This window comes from Leuresthes tenuis, unplaced genomic scaffold (genome assembly GCF_036924035.1).
Source record: "Leuresthes tenuis unplaced genomic scaffold, fLeuTen1.0.hap1 SCAF_7, whole genome shotgun sequence".
Taxonomy (NCBI): Eukaryota; Metazoa; Chordata; class Actinopteri; order Atheriniformes; family Atherinopsidae; genus Leuresthes; species Leuresthes tenuis.
Genome location: NW_027325361.1, coordinates 26,687,793 through 26,711,571, shown reverse-complemented (window position 1 = coordinate 26,711,571; position 23,779 = coordinate 26,687,793).

The window sequence follows — 23,779 nt, the reverse complement described above, 5'->3', positions numbered from 1 at the left end:
CCGAACATACACCATCAAAGGAGGGAGCGGAGGTGTTCCGCTGTAAGAAGGTGTGAATGTCCAACCATAGTTGGTAAAAAGCGGGTAAGAAAAGGTTAAACTACCCGACTGTACACAATCAGTAGCGGGTGCGGAGTTGTTCGGCTACTAAAAGGTGTGAAAGTCCGACCATGGTTTGTAAAAAGCGGTTAAGAAAAGGTGCGAATGCCCGACAATGTATGATCAAAAGAGGGAGCGGACGTGTTCGGCTGCAAGAAGGTGTGAATGTACACCCATAATTACTGAAAAATGGGTAAGAAAAGGTGTGAATGCCCAACCATACATCATCAAAAGCAGGAGTGGATGTGTTCGGCTCCAAGAAGGTTGGAATGTCTGACCATTGTTTGTAAAAAGCAGGTAAGAAAAGGTTTGACTGCCCGAACATACACCATCAAAAGAGGGAGCGGAGGTGTTCCGCTGTAAGAAGGTGTGAATGTCCGACCATAGTTGGTAAAAAGCGGGTAAGAAAAGGTTAAAATACCCGACTGTACACAATCAATAGCGGGAGCGGAGTTGTTCGGCTACTAAAAGATGTGAAAGTCCAACTATGGTTTGTAGAAAGCGGGTAAGAAAAGGTTCGAATGCCCGAATAAAATCTAAAGTTTCAGGAATCCGAGTATAAGCTTGCTTTCATGAGTTCTGCACGATTTCAGATTTTGCTATAAATGAATTCCTTCACTCAAACTATGTTAAAACTGCTTTTAACTTCATATTTATCAATGTCTAGATCATCTTCAACAAAGAACAACATTGGATTTGGCAGTAGAAGAAAGAGCAACACTGAAGGATCAGGAATCCGAGAATAAGCTTATTTTCATACGTTCTGCTTGATTTGGGATTTTATGTATAAAATTAATTTCTTCACTCAAACCAAGTTAAATCTGCTTTGTCCTTCATATTTATCAATGTCTAGATCGACTTCAACAAAGAACAACATTGTACTTTGCAGTAAAGAAAGAGCAAATCAAAAGTTTTAGGAATCCGAGAATAAGCTTATTTTCATGAGTTCTGCACGATTTGGGATTTTACTATAAATGAATTCCTTCACTCAAACTATGTTAAAACTGCTTTGTCCTTCATATTTATCAATGTCTAGATCGACTTCAACAAAGAACAACATTGTATTTTGCAGTAGAAGAAAGAGCAACACTGAAGGAACAGGAATCCGAGAATAAGCTTCTTTTCATACGTTCTGCATGATTTGGGATTTTATGTATAAAATGAATTCCTTCACTCAAACCAAGTGAAAACTGCTTTGTCCTTCATATATATCAATGTCTAGATCGACTTAAACAAAGAACAACATTGTACTTTGCAGTAAAGAAAGAGCAAATCAAAAGTTTTAGGAATCTGAGAATAAGCTTATTTTCATGAGTTCTGCACGATTTCGGATTTTACTATAAATGAATTCCTTCACTCAAACTGCTTTGTCCTTCATATTTATCAATGTCTAGATCAACTTCAACAAAGAACAACATTGGATTTTGCAGTAGTAGAAAGAGCAACACTGAAGGATCAGGAATCCGAGAATAAGCTTCTTTTCATACGTTTTGCATGATTTGGGATTTTATGTATAAAATGAATTCCTTCACTCCAACCAAGTGAAAACTGCTTTGTCCTTCATATTGATCAATGTCTAGATCGACTTCAACAAAGAACAACATTGTATTTTGCAGTAGTAGAAAGAGCAACACTGAAGGATCAGGAATCCGAAAACAAGCTTATTTTCATACGTTCTGCTTGATTTGGGATTTTGCTATAACATTTTTGAGGAGTTATGCATGATTTTGGATTTAGCTATAAAATTAATTCCTTCACTCAAACAAAGTGGAAACTGCTTTGTCCTTCATATTTATCAATGTCTATATCGATTTCAACAAAGAACAAGGTTGTATTTTGCACAATAGGAAAGAGCAACACTGGAGGATCAGGAATCCGAGAAAAAGCTTACTTTCATGAGTCCTGCATGATTTCGGATTTTCCTATAAAATGAATTGCTTTGCTCAAACCAAGTTAAAATTGCTTTGTCCTTCATAGTTATCCATCTCTAAAATGTATCAAGCATAAAGTTCCTCATATTACCCTGAATGAGAAAGAATCATCCCTTTGGTTGAGCAATATGTTCCTTTTGCGGAGTTATGCATGATTTCGGATTTTGCTATAAAATTCATTCCTTCACACCTTTTTTTTCACCGCATTTTATAGATTATGGTTGGAAATTCTCAACCACTCTCATCCGAAGACCTCTCCTCCCGCTTTTGTTAATATATTTGAACTTTAGTCGGACATTCACCCCTTTTTGCAGCTAAACCACCTCCGCTCCCTGTTTTGACCAAGTATGGTCTGGCAATACTACATTTTCTTACCCGTTTGTGAGTAATTATGTCTGGATAGTCACACCTACTTGCAGCTGAACACAATCTCTCTCGCTTTTGATGATGTATGGACCGGCATTCTTACCATTTCTAACACATTTTTCAGCAATTATGGTCGGAGATTCACACCTACTCACAGACGAACAGCTCTGCTCCCACTTTTGATTATGTTTGGTTGGATATTAAAACCTTTTCCTAACTACTTTTTAAAAACTTTGGTTGGACGTTCACACCTTCTCGTAGCCGAACACATCCACTCCTGCTTATGATGATTTATGGGTGGACATGCACACCTTCTTGCAGCTGTACACCCCCTCTCCCACTTATGATCATGTGCAGTTTGATTTTCGGAAATTTTCTTTCATGTTTTCTAGCAATTATTGATGGACATTCAGACCTTCTTGCAGCTGAACACCTCCGCTCCCGCTTTTGATCATACATTGTTGGGCATTCGCATCTTGTCTTACCAGCTTTTTACAAACTTTAGTCGAAAATTCACACCTTCTTGCAGCTGAACACCTTCACCTCCTACTTTTGATTGTGTATAGTGGGCTTTCGAGCCTTTTCTTACCCGGTTTTTAGAAATTATGGTTGGACATTCAGACCTTGCAGCCGAACCACCTCAGCTCCCTGTTTTGATCATGTATGGTCTGGCAATACTACCTTTTCTTACCCGTTTGTGAGTAATTATGGCTGGACATTCACACCTACTTGCAGTCGAACAGCTCTGCTCCCGCTTTTGATTATGTTTGGATATTCGAACTTTTTCTTAACTGCTTTTTGCAAACTTTGGTCGGACGTTCACACCTTCTTGCAGCCGAACACCTCCGCTTTTGATGGTATATATTTGGGCATTCGAACCTTTTCTTATCAGCTTTTTACAAACCATGGTTGGACTTTCACACCTTCTTGTAGCCGAACAACTCCGCTCCCGCTATTGATTGTGTACAGTTGGGTATTTTAACTTTTTCTTACACGCTTATTACCAACTATGGTCGGACATTCACACCGTCTTACAGCGGAACACCTCCGCTCCCGCTTTTGATGGTGTATAGTCAGGCATTTGAACCTTTTCTTACCCGCTTTTTACAAACTATGGTCGGACATTCAAACCTTCTTGTAGCCGAAAATCTCTGCTCCCTCTTTCAATTCAATTCAATTCAATTTTATTTATATAGCGCCAGATTACAACAATTGTCATCTCAAGGCACTTAAGTAATATAGTCCAATTCAAGCCAATTGGAATTCAATTCATTGTAATCATAATCCAATTAATTCATATAGAGCCAATTCAAAAAATTAATATCCTAGCTAAGGAAACCAACAGATTGCACCGAAAGTTGTCTTCAGTCCAATCTCCCGTCCTGAGCGTGCCTGAGGCAACTGTGGAAAGGAACGAATCCCTTTTAACAGGAAGAAACCTCTGGCAGAACCAGACTCAGGAAGGGTGGCCATCCGCCTCGACCAGCTGGGGTTTGAGAAGACAGAAAAGAGGGAAAAGAAGGGGGAAAAACACCATAACGCCATTCAAAGGATATCTGTTGGAACAGGGAAACAGACATTAATAACCACAATAATGTCACATGTACATAAAATCAATTGTGAAATTAAACAGGGGGAAAAAAGAGAGCAAAGTGAGGAAAGGTGTGACAGATGAGATCCCCCAGCAGTCTAAGCCTATAGCAGCTTAACTATGGGATGTTTCAGGATTACCTGAGCCATCCCTAACTATAAGCTTTATCGAAAAGGAAAGTTTTAAGCCTAATCTTAAAAGTGGAAAGGGTGTCTGCTTCCCGGACATTTACTGGCAGCTTATTCCACAAGAGAGGGGCCTGATAACTGAAGGCTCTACCTCCCATTCTACTTTTAGAAACTCTTTTGATTATACATTATACATTATACATTCGCACCTTATCTTACCCGCTTTTTACAAACTATAGTCAGACATTCACACCTTGCAGCTGAACCACCTCAGCTCCCTGTTTTGATCATGCATGGTCTGGCAATACTACCTTTTCTTACCCGTTTGTGAGTAATTATGGCTGGACATTCACACCTACTAGCAGTCGAACAGCTCTGCTCCCGCTTTTGATTATGTTTGGTTAGATATTCGAACCTTTTCTTAACTGCTTTTTACAAACTTTGGTCGGACGTTCACACCTTCTTGCAGCCGAACACCTCCGCTTCCGCTTTTGATGGTATATATTCGGGCATTCGAACCTTTTCTTAACAGCTTTTTACAAACCATGGTTGGACTTTAACATCTTCTTGTAGCCGAACAACTCCGCTCCCGCTATTGATTGTGTACAGTCGGGTATTTTAACCTTTTCTTACCCGCTTTTTACCAACAATGGTCGGACATTCACACCGTCTTACAGCGGAACACCTCCGCTCCCGCTTTTGATGGTGTATAGTCAGGCATTTGAACCTTTTCTTACCCGCTTTTTACAAACTATGGTCGGACATTCAAACCTTCTTGTAGCCAAAAACCTCCGCTCCCTCTTTTGATCATACATTGTTGGGCATTCGCACCTTTTCTTACCCGTTTTTTACAAACCATGGTCGGACTTTCACACATTCTTGTAGCCAAACACATCCGCTCCCGCTATTGATTGTGTACAGTCGGGTATTTTAACCTTTTCTTACCCACTTTTTACCAACTATGGTCGGACATTCACACCTTCTTACAGCGGAACACCTCCGCTCCCGCTTTTGATGGTGTATAGTCAGGCATTTGAACCTTTTCTTACCCGCTTTTTACAAACTATGGTCGGACATTCAAACCTTCTTGTAGCCAAAAACCTCCGCTCCCTCTTTTGATCATACATTGTTGGGCATTCGCACCTTTTCTTACCCGTTTTTTACAAACCATGGTCGGACATTCACACCTTCTTACAGCGGAACACCTCCGCTCCCTCTTTTGATGGTGTATGTTTGGGCATTCGAACCTTTTCTTACCCGCTTTTTACAAACTATGCTCGGACATTCAAACCTTCTTGTAGCCGAACACATCCACTCCTGCTTTTGATGATGTATGGTTGGGCATTCAAACCTACTTGTTGCCCGCTTTTCATTAATTTTGGGTGGACATTCACACCTTGTCACAGCCAAACACCTCCGCTCCCTGTTTTGATCATGTATGGTTGGACATTCGCACCTTTTCTCACCTGCTTTTTGCAAACTATGGTCGGCTGTTCACAGCTTCCTCTCCACCATACTTGTATGGTGGGATATTCACACCCACTTGCATCCGAAGACCTCCGCCCCCACTTTTGTTGAGATTTAGTCGGTCATTCGCAGCTTACCCGCTTTTGGCAAACTATGGCCTTCTTGCAGCCAAACACCTCTGATCTCGCTTTTGATGATGTAAGGTTGGGCATTCAGACCTTGCTTCACCTGCTTTTCACCAAATATAGTCGGACTTTCACACCTTCTTGCAGCCGAACACTTCCGCTCCACCTTTTAGTGTTCTATCACACATTTTTTTTTCACCGCATTTTATAGATTATGGTTGGAAATTCTCAACCACTCTCATCCGAAGACCTCTCCTCCCGCTTTTGTTAATATATTTGAACTTTAGTCGGACATTCACACCTTCTTGCAGCTGAACCACCTCCACTCCCTGTTTTGATCATGTATGGTCTGGCAATACTACCTTTTCTTACCCGTTTGTTAGTAATTATGGCTGGACATTCACACCTACTTGCAGCCGAACACCACCTCTCCCGCTTTTGATGATGTATGGACCGGCATTCTTACCATTTCTAACACATTTTTCAGCAATTATGGTCGGAGATTCACACTTACTCACAGCCAAACAACTCCGCTCCCGCATTTGATGGTGTATAGTCGGGCATTCTCACCCTTTCTCATCAGCTTTTTGCAAATTATGATCTGACATTCACACCTGCTTTTGATAATGTATGGTGTGGCATTCGCACCTTTTCTTACCCATTTTTCAGTAATTATGGGTGGACATTCACACCTTCTTGCAGCTGAACACCTCCTCTCCCGCTTATGATCATGTGCGGTTGATATTCGAAAATTTTTTTCATGTTTTCTAGCAATTATTGATGGACATTCAGACCTTCTTGCAGCTGAACACCTCCGCTCCCGCTTTTGATGGTGTATAGTCGGGCTTTCGAGCCTTTTCCTCCCGCTTTTTACAAACTATGGTTGGATATTAACGCCTTCTTGCAGCCGAAAACCTCCGCTCCCTCTTTTGATCATTAATTGTCGGGCATTCGCACCTTTTCTTACCCGCTTTTTACAAACCATAGTCGGACTTTCACACCTTTTAGTAGCCGAACAACTCCGATCCCGCTATTGATTGTGTACAGTCGGGTATTTTAACCTTTTCTTACCCGCTTTTTACCAACTATGGTCGGACATTTAAACCTTCTTACAGCGGGACACCTCTGCTCCCTCTTTTGATGGTCTATGTTCGGGCATTCGAACCTTTTCTTACCCGCTTTTTACAAACTATGGTCGGACATTCAAACCTTCTTGTAGCCGAACACATCCACTCCTGCTTTTGATGATGTATGGTTTGGCATTCGCACCCTTTTTTTACCCATTTTTCAGGAATAATGGGTGGACATTCAGACCTTTTCTCAGCCGAAAACCTACGCTCCCTCTTTTGATCATACATTGTTGGGCATTCGCACCTTGTCTTACCCGCTTTTTATAAACTTTAGTCGGACATTCACACCTTCTTGCAGCTGAATGACCTCCGCTCCCTGTTTTGATCATGTATGGTCTGGCAATACTACCTTTTCTTACCCGTTTGTGAGTAATTAATCCCAAAATATTGAGCATAAAATAAGTCTTTATGCTGATGATGTATTACTTTTCCTTCAGAACTCACAGACGTCTCTCACTCACACGATCACACTCATAAATAAATTCTCAGCACTTTCTGACTACTCTATCAACTGGTCTAAGACCACAGTTCTGCCCATTAACTGTAGGGTCCATAATATACCTGCGATCACTTTACAGTCAGGAAATATTAGATATTTAGGCATAAACATTTCCTCCAGGCTCTCAGAGCTAACAAAGCTAAATTATGTGCAATTATTAAAGACAGTAGAGGACGATCTCTCTCGTTGGAATTCCTTACCTATATCACTTATGGGGAGAGTTACATCCATTAAAATGATGATACTACCAAAAGTTAACTATTTGTTCTCAATGATCCCCATAAAACCATCTGCTACTTGGTTTAAGTCACTAGATTCATGCATCTCCAAATTTCTGTGGAAAAACAAACCACCACGTATTAGTTTAAAAACCCTACAGAAGACCAAGGACAGTGGTGGATTAGATTTACCTAATTTTCAGCACTATTCCTTAGACAATAGGTTACAATATATATCAAAATGGTTTAAACCTTGTTGTTGTCACATTTCCCAGAGACGTTGTAATCGTTGAGGATTCTATATTCACCCCCTCATTAGAGGCACGTGTTGCAGATTGATGACACTGAATCTTCTTCTCTGTTCATTGCTGGCATCATTCCCAGCATCGTAAGTGTTCGTGGCATTGTTAGCCTCTTCTTCTGGATCTTGATATCGAGAATCCTTTTGTATTTCTGGTTTGTCAGTCCTCTCTCTTCGTTCACCGGAGTCTTCGTCTTTTTGTCCTTGAGTTTGGTCATTTTTTCTTCTTTTGATGCCTTGACACAATGTGACAGGTGATACCACGTGGGAGATCCTTTAACTTGGACTGCTGTCCCTGTGCTGCGAAATGGCTGTGCTGCTCAAATGGTCATTCCTTCATCATGGTTACATGCTGCCATTCCGACATCTCGCCATTCCGACATGGGTCTCCAATTGTCGGATTTTTATCAAACGTCCCGCCATTCCGACACTTTTTTCCTCCTATGGTCGGAATGGCGGTATGTTTTTTTTTTTTTTAACATACCGCCATTCCGACAGTTCCTTTTAATAGCCTATTTTTTACCCAAAACATTTTGCACTAATGATATGCCGGCGCAAATACGCCCTTAAGTTTGGCGCACAAGCTCTGCACATGCAGAGGCCACATTCTCGCAAACAAACTTTAATAATCTATTATCAAAATCCCCTGAATTTCAAATATAAAAATACAGATATTAATGTAACTCTGGCGAGACTGAAACTGATTAAGCAGAAATACAGTGTCAGTGAGCTGTCACAGCAGCCAGCTGGAGCGGAGTTCTCCACAGAGCCCATGCGTCTTTTGCACGCTGTCATCATATGCAAAAGTAATAATTGCAATAACAGATATCACGGCTACTGCACAGGACACAGTTGCGAGCACTCTGCCTCACCTTGCCAATAGGAGAAGAGAGAAATGACAGCATAGAACGTATAAAACGTTTATTCATGTTATTCACGTGATTTATGAGTACTCGCTCCAATTTTGGGAAGCGCGGATGGGCTTTGCGCATTTGGCACAAACACACAGCCTTTGCGCAAGGCTTTATACAGCCTGTTGATATCTTAAGGACCTAACTGGTCACACCTGGGAGTAAATGTCATGTAGAGATTGTTTTTACATGACATTACAGCTGAACATATAGCTTTCATCCACAAACCAACGTGGGAGAGCTCGAAGACGCATGTGCCAGACGCACATAGGCATGCGTAAAACCAATTTTGACCACTTCATACTGTTTATTTGCTTTCTTTTAGTTAACTTTCGTTTCTTTTGGATTCTTGTGCGTGTTATGGGGCCGTTTTGGTCCATGTTTGTAAGCCTTTTTTTCCTGGATTAAATTTTCGGAAGTTGAAACAAGTGGCATTGGAGTGTGTGATTGAAAACCACCGCGGACTGCTTCTTCTCCTCCAGTTGCAGAGACTTTGTGTTTTTAATAACGCTTGTCTATAAACATGTGTTAAACATATAAATTGCATGAACAGAAAGAAGGGACTCACCTGTTGAGTAACACACATTTCCTTATATGGAAAGTCTTGTCGGAATGGTGGGACATTTGAACGTCGGAATAGCGGGATGTCGGAATGGTGGGATGTCGGAATGGTGGGACGTTTGCATGTCGGAATGGTGGTATGTCGGAATGGTGAGATGTCGGAATAGCGGGATTTCGGAATGGGTGTTGCCACCCCCTTCATCATATACACAGTTATTTATACATCACCTTCCACCGCGTTGTTCCTTTTTGTTTCTCTCTTTGTTCTTAAAATGCTGTTATGCATGTCTAAACCAATCCATTAAATTAGATCATTTTGGCAGTAAAGCGATCTACAATGTGCTTGGTCGCAAAGCTGCTCATCTGTGGTAAACAGCTCTTCAGAAGGGCATTCTTCAATTGATTTCACTAATTTTATGTAATAATTTTGTGATTTCCTACAAAACTACACTTCTTCTCCCATCTGTCTGAGTATTTAATATTGTCTGGGTCCCGTTAAAACATGTATTTTTCCCATCTAATTCCTTGTTTGCTTTAAAACAAGTATTCCCCATTTTCTATCCCTTCAGTAGCCAACCAGTTTGTATGGAGTACACTGGAGCAACTTGACTGATCAGTAAAACACTGCTTTTGTTGTCACTGCAAGACTTCCCCCATCGGTTGTTTCACTGAGACACTACTGAGTAACTATAACCCAACACAGTTTATACACATAACATTCATATACATACTAACAAACAAACAAACAATTATTTATCGCAATTTTCTCATCTCTGTTTGAACGTACACCCAGGTAAATATTCCTGTAGTCTTCTCATACCTATGGACCCATTCTTTGTTTAACTTCACTGTTTTGCAAATCCTAATTGAATATTACACATTGACATTGAACTTTACTGGATAAGCAGGTCTTCATTGCATTCAGCAACCTATATGTGAGCATCTACGTGTAAGCTGTTCTTCTTTGCATTTATCAGCAGCAAGCAATTCTTCATTGCACATGCATATGAAAATAGTAAAACAATTCCAATGCGTTAGCGAAACCTTCTATATCAGGAGTGTCCATCATGATGCTGGGAATAGAACCTCTTTCCCAGAATAGTTCAACCTTCATTACTCAACTGATCATAACTCCGCAATGAGCACATTTCAAAGTATCATTCCTCTACATGTATTCAAAAATCTATGTGTAAATGTTTAATATTTCTTATATTTGTTGATGTCATTCTGTGTGCATGTGGCCTAAACCCAATCTCTGTGTGGCAATTTTAATTTAAACAAGTTGAACTCTGCCTCTGATCATTTAAAAAAGGTGTGTACCAATATCAACCTTTCTCAGGTAATTACTGATCCTACGAAACCAAAGAGATCCTTCAAGGTTGTCCCTGATTGGCTCAATCTTAACAAATCAAAGGTAGAAAATCCGCAGTATCTGAACTTGGTGTTAGTTATCACTGCTCAATTGCCTGTATCAGAATTGCAAAAATGAAAACATTAGTTTCATTAGTTTCACCCCCCTGAGCTGTCACCTTATCGTGGTGGGGGAGTTTGCGTGCCCCAATGAGTCTGGGAGCTATGTTGCCCGGGGCTTTAAGCCCCTGGTAGGGTCACCCAAGGCAAACATGCGATGGGAGCTGGGTAGCAGCCGAAGACAGAGGCCTTGGTGATCTGATCCTCGGCTACTGAAGCTAGCTCTTGGGACGTGGAATGTCATCTCTCTGTTGGGGAAGGAGCCGGATCTGGTGCGCGAGGCTGAGCGGTTCCGGCTAGATATAGTCGGACTCACCTCGACGCACGGCTTGGGCTCTGGAACCAGTCCTCTTGAGAGGGGTTGGACTCTCTTCATCTCTGGAGTTGCCCGTGGTGAGAGGCGCAGAGCAGGTGTGGGCATACTTATTGCCCCCCGGCAATGTGCCAGTACATTGGGGTTTACCCCAGTGAACGAGAGGGTAGCCTCCCTCCGCCTTCGGGTGGGGGGACGAGTCCTGACTGTTGTTTGTGCCTATGCGCCAAACTGCAGTTCAGAGTACCCACCCTTTTTGGAGTCTCTGGGGGAGGCACTGGAGAATGCTCCTACCGGAGACTCCCTCGTTCTGCTGGGGGACTTCAATGCTCACGTGGGCAATGACAGTGAGACCTGGAGGGGTGTGATTGAGAGGAACGGCCCCCCCGATCTGAATCAGAGTGGTGTTATGTTGTTGGACTTCTGTGCCAGTCATAGACTGTCCATAACGAACACCATGTTCAGGCATAAGGGTGTCCATATGTGCACTTGGCACCAGGACACCCTTGGCCGCAGTTCGATGATCGACTTTGTGGTTGTATCATCGGACTTGCGGCCGTATGTCCTGGACACTCGGGTGAAGAGAGGGGCGGAGCTGTCAACTGATCACCACCTGGTGGTGAGTTGGCTCCGCTGGTGGGGGAGGATGCCGATCAGACCTGGCAGGCTCAAACGTATTGTGAGGGTCTGCTGGGAGCGTTTGTCAGAATCCCCCGTCAGAAGGAGCTTTAACTCCCACCTCCGGCAGAGCTTCAACCATATCCCGGGGGAGGTGGGGGACATTGAGTCCGAATGGGCCATGTTCCGTGACTCCATTGCCGAGGCAGCTGATCGGAGTTGTGGCCGTAAGGTGGTCGGTGCCTGTCGTGGCGGCAACCCTCGAACCTGCTGGTGGACACCAGTGGTGAGGGAAGCCGTCAAGCTGAAGAAGGAGTCCTATCGGGCCTTTTTGGCCAGTGGGACCCTGGAAGCAGCTGATAGGTACCGACAGGCCAGACGGGCCGCGGCTCAGGGGGGGGAAGCGGCTCACAGTCAACACTGTTTACAGTGGGGACGGGGCTTTGCTGACCTCAACTAGGGATGTTGTGAGTCGGTGGGGGGAGTACTTCGAGGAACTCCTCAATCGTACCAACACGTGCTCGGAAGAGGCAGAGTCGGAGACCTCGGAGACGGGGCCTCCCATTTCTGGGGCTGAGGTTGCCAAGGTTGTCAAAAAGCTCCTCGGTGGCAAGGTCCGGTGGATGAGGTCCGTCCTGAGTTTCTCAAGGATCTTGATTTTGTAGTGCTGTCTTGGCTGACACGCCTCTGCAGTATCGCGTGGACATCGGGCACAGTGCCTCTGGACTGGCAGATTGGGGTGGTGGTCCCCCTTTTTAAAGAGGGGGACCGGAGGGTGTGTTCCAACTATAGGGGTATCACACTCCTCAGCCTCCCTGGTAAGGTCTATTCGGGGGTATTGGAGAGGAGGATCCGTCGGATAATCGAGCCTCGGATTCAGGAGATGCAGTGTGGCTTTCGTCCTGGCCGTGGAACAGTGGACCAGCTCTATACCCTCGGCAGGATCCTGGAGGGTGCATGGGAGTTCGCCCAACCAGTCTACATGTGTTTTGTGGACTTGGAGAAAGCATTCGACCGTGTCCCTCGTGGAGTCCTGTGGGGGGTGCTCTGGGAATATGGAGTGCCGGACCCCTTGATAGGGGCCGTTCGGTCTCTGTATGACCGGTGCCAGAGTTTGGTCCGCATTGCCGGCAGTAAGTCGGATACGTTTCCGGTGAGAGTTGGACTCCGTCAGGGCTGCCCTTTGTCACCGATTCTGTTCCTAACATTTATGGACAGAATTTCTAGGCGGAGCCAGGGCGTTGAGGGTGTCCGATTTGGCAACCTCAGAATCGGGTGTCTGCTTTTTGCAGATGATGTGGTTCTGTTAGCGTCGTCAGGCCGTGACCTTCAGCTCTCACTGGAGCTATTTGAAGCCGAGTGTGAAGCGGCTGGGATGAGAATAAGCACCTCCAAATCCGAGACTATGGTTCTCAGCCGGAAATGGGTGGAATGCTCTCTCCGGGTCGGGAATGAGATCCTTCCCCAAGTGGAGGAGTTCAAGTATCTCGGGGTCTTGTTCACGAGTGAGGGACGAATGGAGCGGGAGATTGACGGGCGGATCGGTGCGGCGTCTGCAGTGTTGCGGGCTCTGCACCGACCCGTCGTTGTGAAGAGGGAGCTGAGCCAGAAGGCGAAGCTCTCTACTTACTGGTCAATCTACGTTCCCATCCTCACCTATGGTCACGAGTTGTGGGTAGTGACCGAAAGAACAAGATCGCGAATACAAGCGGCCGAAATGGGTTTCTTCCGCAGGGTGTCTGGGCTCTCCCTTAGAGATAGGGTGAGAAGCTCAGTCATCCGGGAGGGGCTCGGAGTAGAACCGCTGCTCCTCCGCATTGAGAGGAGTCAGATGAGGTGGCTCGGACATCTGGTTAGGATGCCCCCTGGCACGTCCCACTGGGAGGAGACCCCGGGGAAGACCCAGGACACATTGGAGAGACTATGTCTCTCGGCTGGCCTGGGAACGCCTCGGGGTCCCCCCGGAAGAGCTGGAGGAAGTGGCCGGGGACGGAGACGTCTGGGTTTCTCTGCTCAAGCTGCTGCCCCCGCGACCCGACCCCCGGATAAGCGGCAGATGATGGATGGATGGATGGAAACGCTTGGATACCACGCTTGGTATCCAGATCCTGAAACATCTCCATGAGCAGGCTTTTTTTTAACTGGTCTGTTGAATAGTTATATGACACTGTTAAAATCCCAGATGAAGATCTAGCACTTGACCATTTTTGTAAATCTTCTAATTCCATAGTTGATAAACACGCCCCTTTTAAAAAGTATAGAACTTAGAACAGGTCTAGTCCCTGGCTTTCGGCAGAACTGTCTTCTTTACTTTTTTTTTTTTTCCTCTTGTCCTGTTCAGCATTATGTCAGAAGAATTGTAGTCTGAATACCTTTGATGCCAAACAGATTTGCTTTGCGAAGGGAAGTTTTATAAATGTAAAGCTCCCCTTGATGCCCATTTATTTATTTCTGTTTACAATATATGACATGAACTGTACTGAACCGGACCGGGGGACAAGGAAAGAAGAAGAGGAAAGAAGAGGAAACAGAACAAAAATAGAAACAAAAACCAGACAACCAGCTGCTACACCTGTAAAAAACAAAACAGACAACAATCCATGGCCTCTGAGGGGAATCCAGCCTTAGCGCCACCAGGAGCACCTGAAAGCAGACAAGCAGAGAAAAAACAAACACACAAACAAACAAAAACAAGCACAAGAAGCGGCAATCGCATACAACACAGCTGTGGATATAGATGACCTGAGACGACATGATAATACATCAACTGCTTAGCGACCATGCTACTGGACTAATGAATGTGTGTGTGTGTGAGAACATGCAACACCCATGGCACAGGACCTACATGATAACCGTGCTTAGTTATGAGTGTATAAGCGTACAGGGCCACAATCCACAGCCCCCCCAAGCAATCAGAAGCAGTCAGAGAGGGCCACAAGACCCAGGCCACCAGCAGCCCCCACAGAGCACAGAACCCAGGCAGCCCACCGCAGGGGCAACCACGCATCCACCCAGAAGACTGCAGAGGAAGCCCCCGGAAAGAGCCCCCATAAGCATAGGGCAGAGGCCCTCCGGGAGCCAGGGGCAACAGCCCACCGACCCCGCCAGGCCCCAGCCGCCCAGACATGGGCCGTGCACTGGACCCGGGCCCCAGGGGCCCGAGCGCCCCCAAACCCCCTCGGCAGAGGCCCCACCCAATACCCAGGAGGGCAAAGCGCCCCAGACAGCCACAAAGTGGGTCAGCGCCTGCCCCAGCGCCCCTGGCCAAGTGCCCTGGGAGTCAAGACGTGCCCACAGGTGGGTGAAGTCGCGAGCAGTGGGGAGAGGCAACGCTGACGCCCCATCGGGAGAAGCACAGGCAGGCCAGGCGACAGCAAGTCCCAGATCCAGGCCCTATCATTACCACACACACTTTCACGTCCCATACATCCACACATCCACACGTCCTACCTCCCTCGACTCTGCTGGGGTGTAGTGCAGTGGGCACACCAGGGGGCCAGCAACCCCCCAGCCACCACAGACCCCGAACCAGCAGAACAATTAATTAATCCTCCTGGCCCCTCCTGCCCCGAGCAGACACCAGGAAGCAGGGGTGTGCGAAGAAGACCCCTCCCCTCACCCTTCTGGCTCTTCAATATTTTCTAATAGTGAGCAATTAAAATTGAGGGGCAGCCAAACTTGTAGAACTGGGAGCACTCTGGGCAGCCTACATACCCAAAGAGCCCCGCCCACCAGATGCCACTCAGTGTAACCACCCCGCAAGACCTAATGTGATCTGCTGGGGTGTAGTGCAGCGGGCACACCAGGGGGCCAGCAACCCCCCAGCCACCACAGGCCCGAGTTTTAGCCTCAGCAACCGCCGAAGCCGCGGCCCGTCTGGCCTGTCGGTACCTATCAGCTGCTTCCAGGGTCCCACTGGCCAAAAAGGCCCGATAGAACTCCTTCTTCAGCTTGACGGCTTCCCTCACCACTGGTGTCCACCAGCAGGTTCGAGGGTTGCCGCCACGACAGGCACCGACCACCTTACGGCCACAACTCCGATCAGCTGCCTCGGCAATTGAGTCACGGAACATGGCCCATTCGGACTCAATGTCCCCCACCTCCCCCGGGATATGGTTGAAGCTCTGCCGGAGGTGGGAATTAAAGCTCCTTCTGACGGGGGATTCTGACAAACGCTCCCAGCAGACCCTCACAATACGTTTGGGCCTGCCAGGTCTGATCGGCATCCTCCCCCACCAGCGGAGCCAACTCACCACCAGGTGGTGATCAGTTGACAGCTCCGCCCCTCTCTTCACCCGAGTGTCCAGGACATACGGCCGCAAGTCCGATGATACAACCACAAAGTCGATCATCGAACTGCGGCCAAGGGTGTCCTGGTGCCAAGTGCACATATGGACACCCTTATGCCTGAACATGGTGTTCGTTATGGACAGTCTATGACTGGCACAGAAGTCCAACAACATAACACCACTCTGATTCAGATCAGGGGGGCCGTTCCTCCCAATCATACCCCTCCAGGTCTCACTGTCATTGCCCACGTGAGCATTGAAGTCCCCCAGCAGAACGAGGGAGTCTCCGGTAGGAGCATTCTCCAGTGCCTCCCCCAGAGACTCCAAAAAGGGTGGGTACTCTGAACTGCTGTTTGGCGCATAGGCACAAACAACAGTCAGGACTCGTCCCCCCACCCGAAGGTGGAGGGAGGCTACCTTCTCGTTCACTGGGGTAAACCCCAATGTACTGGCACACAGCCGGGGGGCAATAAGTATGCCCACACCTGCTCTGCGCCTCTCACCACGGGCAACTCCAGAGTGGAAGAGAGTCCAACCCCTCTCAAGAGTACTGGTTCCAGATCCCAAGCCGTGCTATATCTAACGGTCTGATGAAGATTCAACAATAAACAACAAACTTTGTATTATGAGAAAGAACCAGACTCATTCTTCAGGAATCCGAAAATAAGCTCTATTTTACGAGTTATGCACGAATTCGGATTCTCCTATAAAACGAATTCCTTAACTCAAACCAAGTTAAGACTGCTTTGTCCTTCATATTTATTCATGTCTAATCAAGTTTCAATGATAAACAACGTTGTACTTTGTAGAATGAGAAAGAACTTCTTCAGCAATAAGCATCTCTCGACAAATGACGAAATACAGATTTTGCTATAAAATTAATTGCTATCAGCCTGACTTAAAACTGTTTGTCTTCCTTATTTATCCACTTCAAATCAAGTTTCAACAATTAAAAAAATGTTGTAGTTTGAGAAAGAACAACTTAATCTTGAGCAATCAGTATAAAAAGAGGGTAAGCAAAGGTGTGAATGTCAAACCATACATGATCAAAACAGGGAGCGGAGGTGTTTGGCTGCGACAAGGTGTGAATGTCCACCCATAATTAATGAAAAGCGGGCAACAAGTAGGTTCGAATGCCCAACCATACATCATCAAAAGCAGGAGTGGATGTGTTGGGCTACAAGAAGTCCGACCATAGTTTGTAAAAAGCGGGTAAGAAAAGGTGCGAATGCCCGAACATACACCATCAAAGGAGGGAGCGGAGGTGTTCCGCTGTAAGAAGGTGTGAATGTCCGACCATAGTTGGTAAAAAGCGGGTAAGAAAAGGTTAAACTACCCGACTGTACACAATCAGTAGCGGGTGCGGAGTTGTTCGGCTACTAAAAGGTGTGAAAGTCCGACCATGGTTTGTAAAAAGCGGGTAAGAAAAGGTGCGAATGCCCGACAATGTATGATCAAAAGAGGGAGCGGACGTGTTCGGCTGCAAGAAGGTGTGAATGTACACCCATAATTACTGAAAAATGGGTAAGAAAAGGTGTGAATGCCCAACCATACATCATCAAAAGCAGGAGTGGATGTGTTCGGCTCCAAGAAGGTTGGAATGTCTGACCATTGTTTGTAAAAAGCAGGTAAGAAAAGGTTTGACTGCCCGAACATACACCATCAAAAGAGGGAGCGGAGGTGTTCCGCTGTAAGAAGGTGTGAATGTCCGACCATAGTTGGTAAAAAGCGGGTGAGAAAAGGTTAAAATACCCGACTGTACACAATCAATAGCGGGAGCGGAGTTGTTCGGCTACTAAAAGATGTGAAAGTCCAACTATGGTTTGTAGAAAGCGGGGAAGAAAAGGTTTGAATGCCCGAATAAAATCTAAAGTTTCAGGAATCCAAGTATAAGCTTGCTTTCATGAGTTCTGCACGATTTCAGATTTTGCTATAAATGAATTCCTTCACTCAAACTATGTTAAAACTGCTTTTAACTTCATATTTATCAATGTCTAGATCATCTTCAACAAAGAACAACATTGGATTTGGCAGTAGAAGAAAGAGCAACACTGAAGGATCAGGAATCCGAGAATAAGCTTCTTTTCATACGTTCTGCATGATTTGGGATTTTATGTATAAAATGAATTCCTTCACTCAAACCAAGTGAAAACTGCTTTGTCCTTCATATATATCAATGTCTAGATCGACTTAAACAAAGAACAACATTGTACTTTGCAGTAAAGAAAGAGCAAATCAAAAGTTTTAGGAATCCGAGAATAAGCTTATTTTCATGAGTTCTGCACGATTTCGGATTTTACTATAAATGAATTCCTTCACTCAAACTATGTTAAAACTGCTTTGTACTTCATATTTATCAATGTCTAGATCGACTTCAACAAAGAACAACATTGTATTTTGAGGTAGAAGAAAGAGCAACACTGAAGGATCAGGAATCCGAGAATAAGCTTCTTTTCATACGTTCTGCATGATTTGGGATTTTATGTATAAAATGAATTCCTTCACTCAAACCAAGTGAAAACTGCTTTGTCCTTCATATATATCAATGTCTAGATCGACTTAAACAAAGAACAACATTGTACTTTGCAGTAAAGAAAGAGCAAATCAAAAGTTTTAGGAATCCGAGAATAAGCTTATTTTCATGAGTTCTGCACGATTTGGGATTTTACTATAAATGAATTCCTTCACTCAAACTGCTTTGTCCTTCATATTTATCAATGTCTAGATCAACTTCAACAAAGAACAACATTGTATTTTGCAGTAGTAGAAAGAGCAACACTGAAGGATCAGGAATCCGAGAATAAGCTTCTTTTCATACGTTTTGCATGATTTGGGATTTTATGTATAAAATGAATTCCTTCACTCCAACCAAGTGAAAACTGCTTTGTCCTTCATATTGATCAATGTCTAGATCGACTTCAACAAAGAACAACATTGTATTTTGCAGTAGTAGAAAGAGCAACACTGAAGGATCAGGAATCCGAGAATAAGCTTATTTTCATACGTTCTGCATGATTTGGGATTTTAATGAATAAAATGAATTTCTTCACTCAAACTATGTTAAAACTGCTTTGTCCTTCATATTTATCAATGTCTAGATCATCTTCAACAAAGAACAACATTGGATTTGGCAGTAGAAGAAAGAGCAACACTGAAGGATTAGGAATCCGAGAATAATCTTATTTTCATACGTTCTGCTTGATTTGGGATTTTATGTATAAAATGAATTTCTTCACTCAAACCAAGTTAAATCTGCTTTGTCCTTCATATTTATCAATGTCTAAATCGACTTCAACAAAGAACAACATTGTACTTTGCAGTAAAGAAAGAGCAAATCAAAAGTTTTAGGAATCCGAGAATAAGCTTATTTTCATGAGTTCTGCACGATTTCGGATTTTACTATAAATGAATTCCTTCACTCAAACTGCTTTGTACTTCATATTTATCAATGTCTAGATCAACTTCAACAAAGAACAACATTGTATTTTGCAGTAGAAGAAAGAGCAACACTGAAGGATCAGGAATCCGAAAACAAGCTTATTTTCATACGTCTGCTTGATTTGGGATTTTGCTATAACATTTTTGAGGAGTTATGCATGATTTTGGATTTAGCTATAAAATTAATTCCTTCACTCAAACTGCTTTGTCCTTCATATTTATCAATGTCTAGATCAACTTCAACAAAGAACAACATTGTATTTTGCAGTAGTAGAAAGAGCAACACTGAAGGATCAGGAATCCGAGAATAAGCTTCTTTTCATACGTTTTGCATGATTTGGGATTTTATGTATAAAATGAATTCCTTCACTCCAACCAAGTGAAAACTGCTTTGTCCTTCATATTGATCAATGTCTAGATCGACTTCAACAAAGAACAACATTGTATTTTGCAGTAGTAGAAAGAGCAACACTGAAGGATCAGGAATCCGAGAATAAGCTTATTTTCATACGTTCTGCATGATTTGGGATTTTATGTATAAAATGAATTTCTTCACTCAAACTATGTTAAAACTGCTTTGTCCATCATATTTATCAATGTCTAGATCATCTTCAACAAAGAACAACATTGGATTTGGCAGTAGAAGAAAGAGCAACACTGAAGGATTAGGAATCCGAGAATAAGCTTATTTTCATACGTTCTGCTTGATTTGGGATTTTATGTATAAAATGAATTTCTTCACTCAAACCAAGTTAAATCTGCTTTGTCCTTCATATTTATCAATGTCTAAATCGACTTCAACAAAGAACAACATTGTACTTTGCAGTAAAGAAAGAGCAAATCAAAAGTTTTAGGAATCCGAGAATAAGCTTATTTTCATGAGTTCTGCACGATTTCGGATTTTACTATAAATGAATTCCTTCACTCAAACTGCTTTGTCCTTCATATTTATCAATGTCTAGATCGACTTCAACAAAGAACAACATTGTATTTTGCAGTAGAAGAAAGAGCAACACTGAAGGATCAGGAATCCGAAAACAAGCTTATTTTCATACGTCTGCTTGATTTGGGATTTTGATATAACATTTTTGAGGAGTTATGCATGATTTTGGATTTAGCTATAAAATTAATTCCTTCACTCAAACAAAGTGGAAACTGCTTTGTCCTTCATATTTATCAATGTCTATATCGATTTCAACAAAGAACAAGGTTGTATTTTGCACAATAGGAAAGAGCAACACTGGAGGATCAGGAATCCGAGAAATGAGTCCTGCATGATTTCGGATTTTCCTATAAAATGAATTGCTTTGCTCAAACCAAGTTAAAATTGCTTTGTCCTTCATAGTTATCCATCTCTAAAATGTATCAAGCATAAAGTTCCTCATATTACCCTGAATGAGAAAGAAGCATCCCTTTGGTTGAGCAATATGTTCCTTTTGCGGAGTTATGCATGATTTCGGATTTTGCTATAAAATTCATTCCTTCACACCTTTTTTTTCACCGCATTTTATAGATTATGGTTGGAAATTCTCAACCACTCTCATCCGAAGACCTCTCCTCCCGCTTTTGTTAATATATTTGAACTTTAGTCGGACATTCACCCCTTTTTGCAGCTAAACCACCTCCGCTCCCTGTTTTGATCATGTATGGTTGGACATTCGCACCTTTTCTCACCTGCTTTTTGCAAACTATGGTCGGCTGTTCACAGCTTCCTCTCCACCATACTTGTATGGTGGGATATTCACACCCACTTGCATCCGAAGACCTCCGCCCCCACTTTTGTTGAGATTTAGTCGGTCATTCGCAGCTTACCCGCTTTTGGCAAACTATGGCCTTCTTGCAGCCAAACACCTCTGATCTCGCTTTTGATGATGTAAGGTTGGGCATTCAGACCTTGCATCACCTGCTTTTCACCAAATATAGTCGGACTTTCACACCTTCTTGCAGCCGAACACTTCCGCTCCACCTTTTAGTGTTCTATCACACATTTTTTTTTCACCGCATTTTATAGATTATGGTTGGAAATTCTCAACCACTCTCATCCGAAGACCTCTCCTCCCGCTTTTGTTAATATATTTGAACTTTAGTCGGACATTCACACCTTCTTGCAGCTGAACCACCTCCACTCCCTGTTTTGATCATGTATGGTCTGGCAATACTACCTTTTCTTACCCGTTTGTTAGTAATTATGGCTGGACATTCACACCTACTTGCAGCCGAACACCACCTCTCCCGCTTTTGATGATGTATGGACCGGCATTCTTACCTTTTCTAACACATTTTTCAGCAATTATGGTCGGAGATTCACACTTACTCACAGCCAAACAACTCCGCTCCCGCATTTGATGGTGTATAGTCGGGCATTCTCACCCTTTCTCATCAGCTTTTTGCAAATTATGATCTGACATTCACACCTGCTTTTGATAATGTATGGTGTGGCATTTGTACCTTTTCTTACCCATTTTTCAGTAATTATGGGTGGACATTCACACCTTCTTGCAGCTGAACACCTCCTCTCCCGCTTATGATCATGTGCGGTTGATATTCGAAATTTTTTTTCATGTTTTCTAGCAATTATTGATGGACATTCAGACCTTCTTGCAGCTGAACACCTCCGCTCCCGCTTTTGATGGTGTATAGTCGGGCTTTCGAGCCTTTTCCTCCAGCTTTTTACAAACTATGGTTGGATATTAACGCCTTCTTGCAGCCGAAAACCTCCGCTCCCTCTTTTGATCATTAATTGTCGGGCATTCGCACCTTTTCTTACCCGCTTTTCACAAACCATAGTCGGACTTTCACACCTTTTAGTAGCCGAACAACTCCGCTCCCGCTATTGATTGTGTACAGTCGGGTATTTTAACCTTTTCTTACCCGCTTTTTACCAACTATGGTCGGACATTTATACCTTCTTACAGCGGGACACCTCCGCTCCCTCTTTTGATGGTCTATGTTCGGGCATTCGCACCTTTTCTTACCCGCTTTTTACAAACTATGGTCGGACATTCAAACCTTCTTGTAGCCGAACACATCCACTCCTGCTTTTGATGATGTATGGTTTGGCATTCGCACCCTTTTTTTACCCATTTTTCAGGAATAATGGGTGGACATTCAGACCTTTTCTCAGCCGAAAACCTACACTCCCTCTTTTGATCATACATTGTTGGGCATTCGCACCTTGTCTTACCCGCTTTTTATAAACTTTAGTCGGACATTCACACCTTCTTGCAGCTGAACGACCTCCGCTCCCTGTTTTGATCATGTATGGTCTGGCAATACTACCTTTTCTTACCCGTTTGTGAGTAATTAATCCCAAAATATTGAGCATAAAATAAGTCTTTATGCTGATGATGTATTACTTTTCCTTCAGAACTCACAGACGTCTCTCACTCACACGATCACACTCATAAATAAATTCTCAGCACTTTCTGACTACTCTATCAACTGGTCTAAGACCACAGTTCTGCCCATTAACTGTAGGGTCCATAATATACCTGCGATCACTTTACAGTCAGAAAATATTAGATATTTAGGCATAAACATTTCCTCCAGGCTCTCAGAGCGAACAAAGCTAAATTATGTGCAATTATTAAAGACAGTAGAGGACGATCTCTCTCGTTGGAAGTCCTTACCTATATCACTTATGGGGAGAGTTACATCCATTAAAATGAGGATACTACCAAAAGTTAACTATTTGTTCTCAATGATCCCCATAAAACCATCTGCTACTTGGTTTAAGTCACTAGATTCATGCATCTCCAAATTTCTGTGGAAAAACAAACCACCACGTATTAGTTTAAAAACCCTACAGAAGACCAAGGACAGTGGTGGATTAGATTTACCTCATTTTCAGCACTTTTCCTTAGACAATAGGTTACAATATATATCAAAATGGTTTAAACCTTGTTGTTGTCACATTTCCCAGAGACGTTGTAATCGTTGAGGATTCTATATTCACCCCCTCATTAGAGGCACGTGTTGCAGATTGATGACACTGAATCTTCTTCTCTGTTCATTGCTGGCATCATTCCCAGCATCGTAAGTGTTCGTGGCATTGTTAGCCTCTTCTTCTGGATCTTGATATCGAGAATCCTTTTGTATTTCTGGTTTGTCAGTCCTCTCTCTTCGTTCACCGGAGTCTTCGTCTTTTTGTCCTTGAGTTTGGTAATTTTTTGTTCTTTTGATGCCTTGACACAATGTGACAGGTGATACCACGTGGGAGATCCTTTAACTTGGACTGCTGTCCCTGTGCTGCGAAATGGCTGTGCTGCTCAAATGGTCTCTCCTTCATCATGGTTACATGCTGCCATTCCGACATCTCGCCATT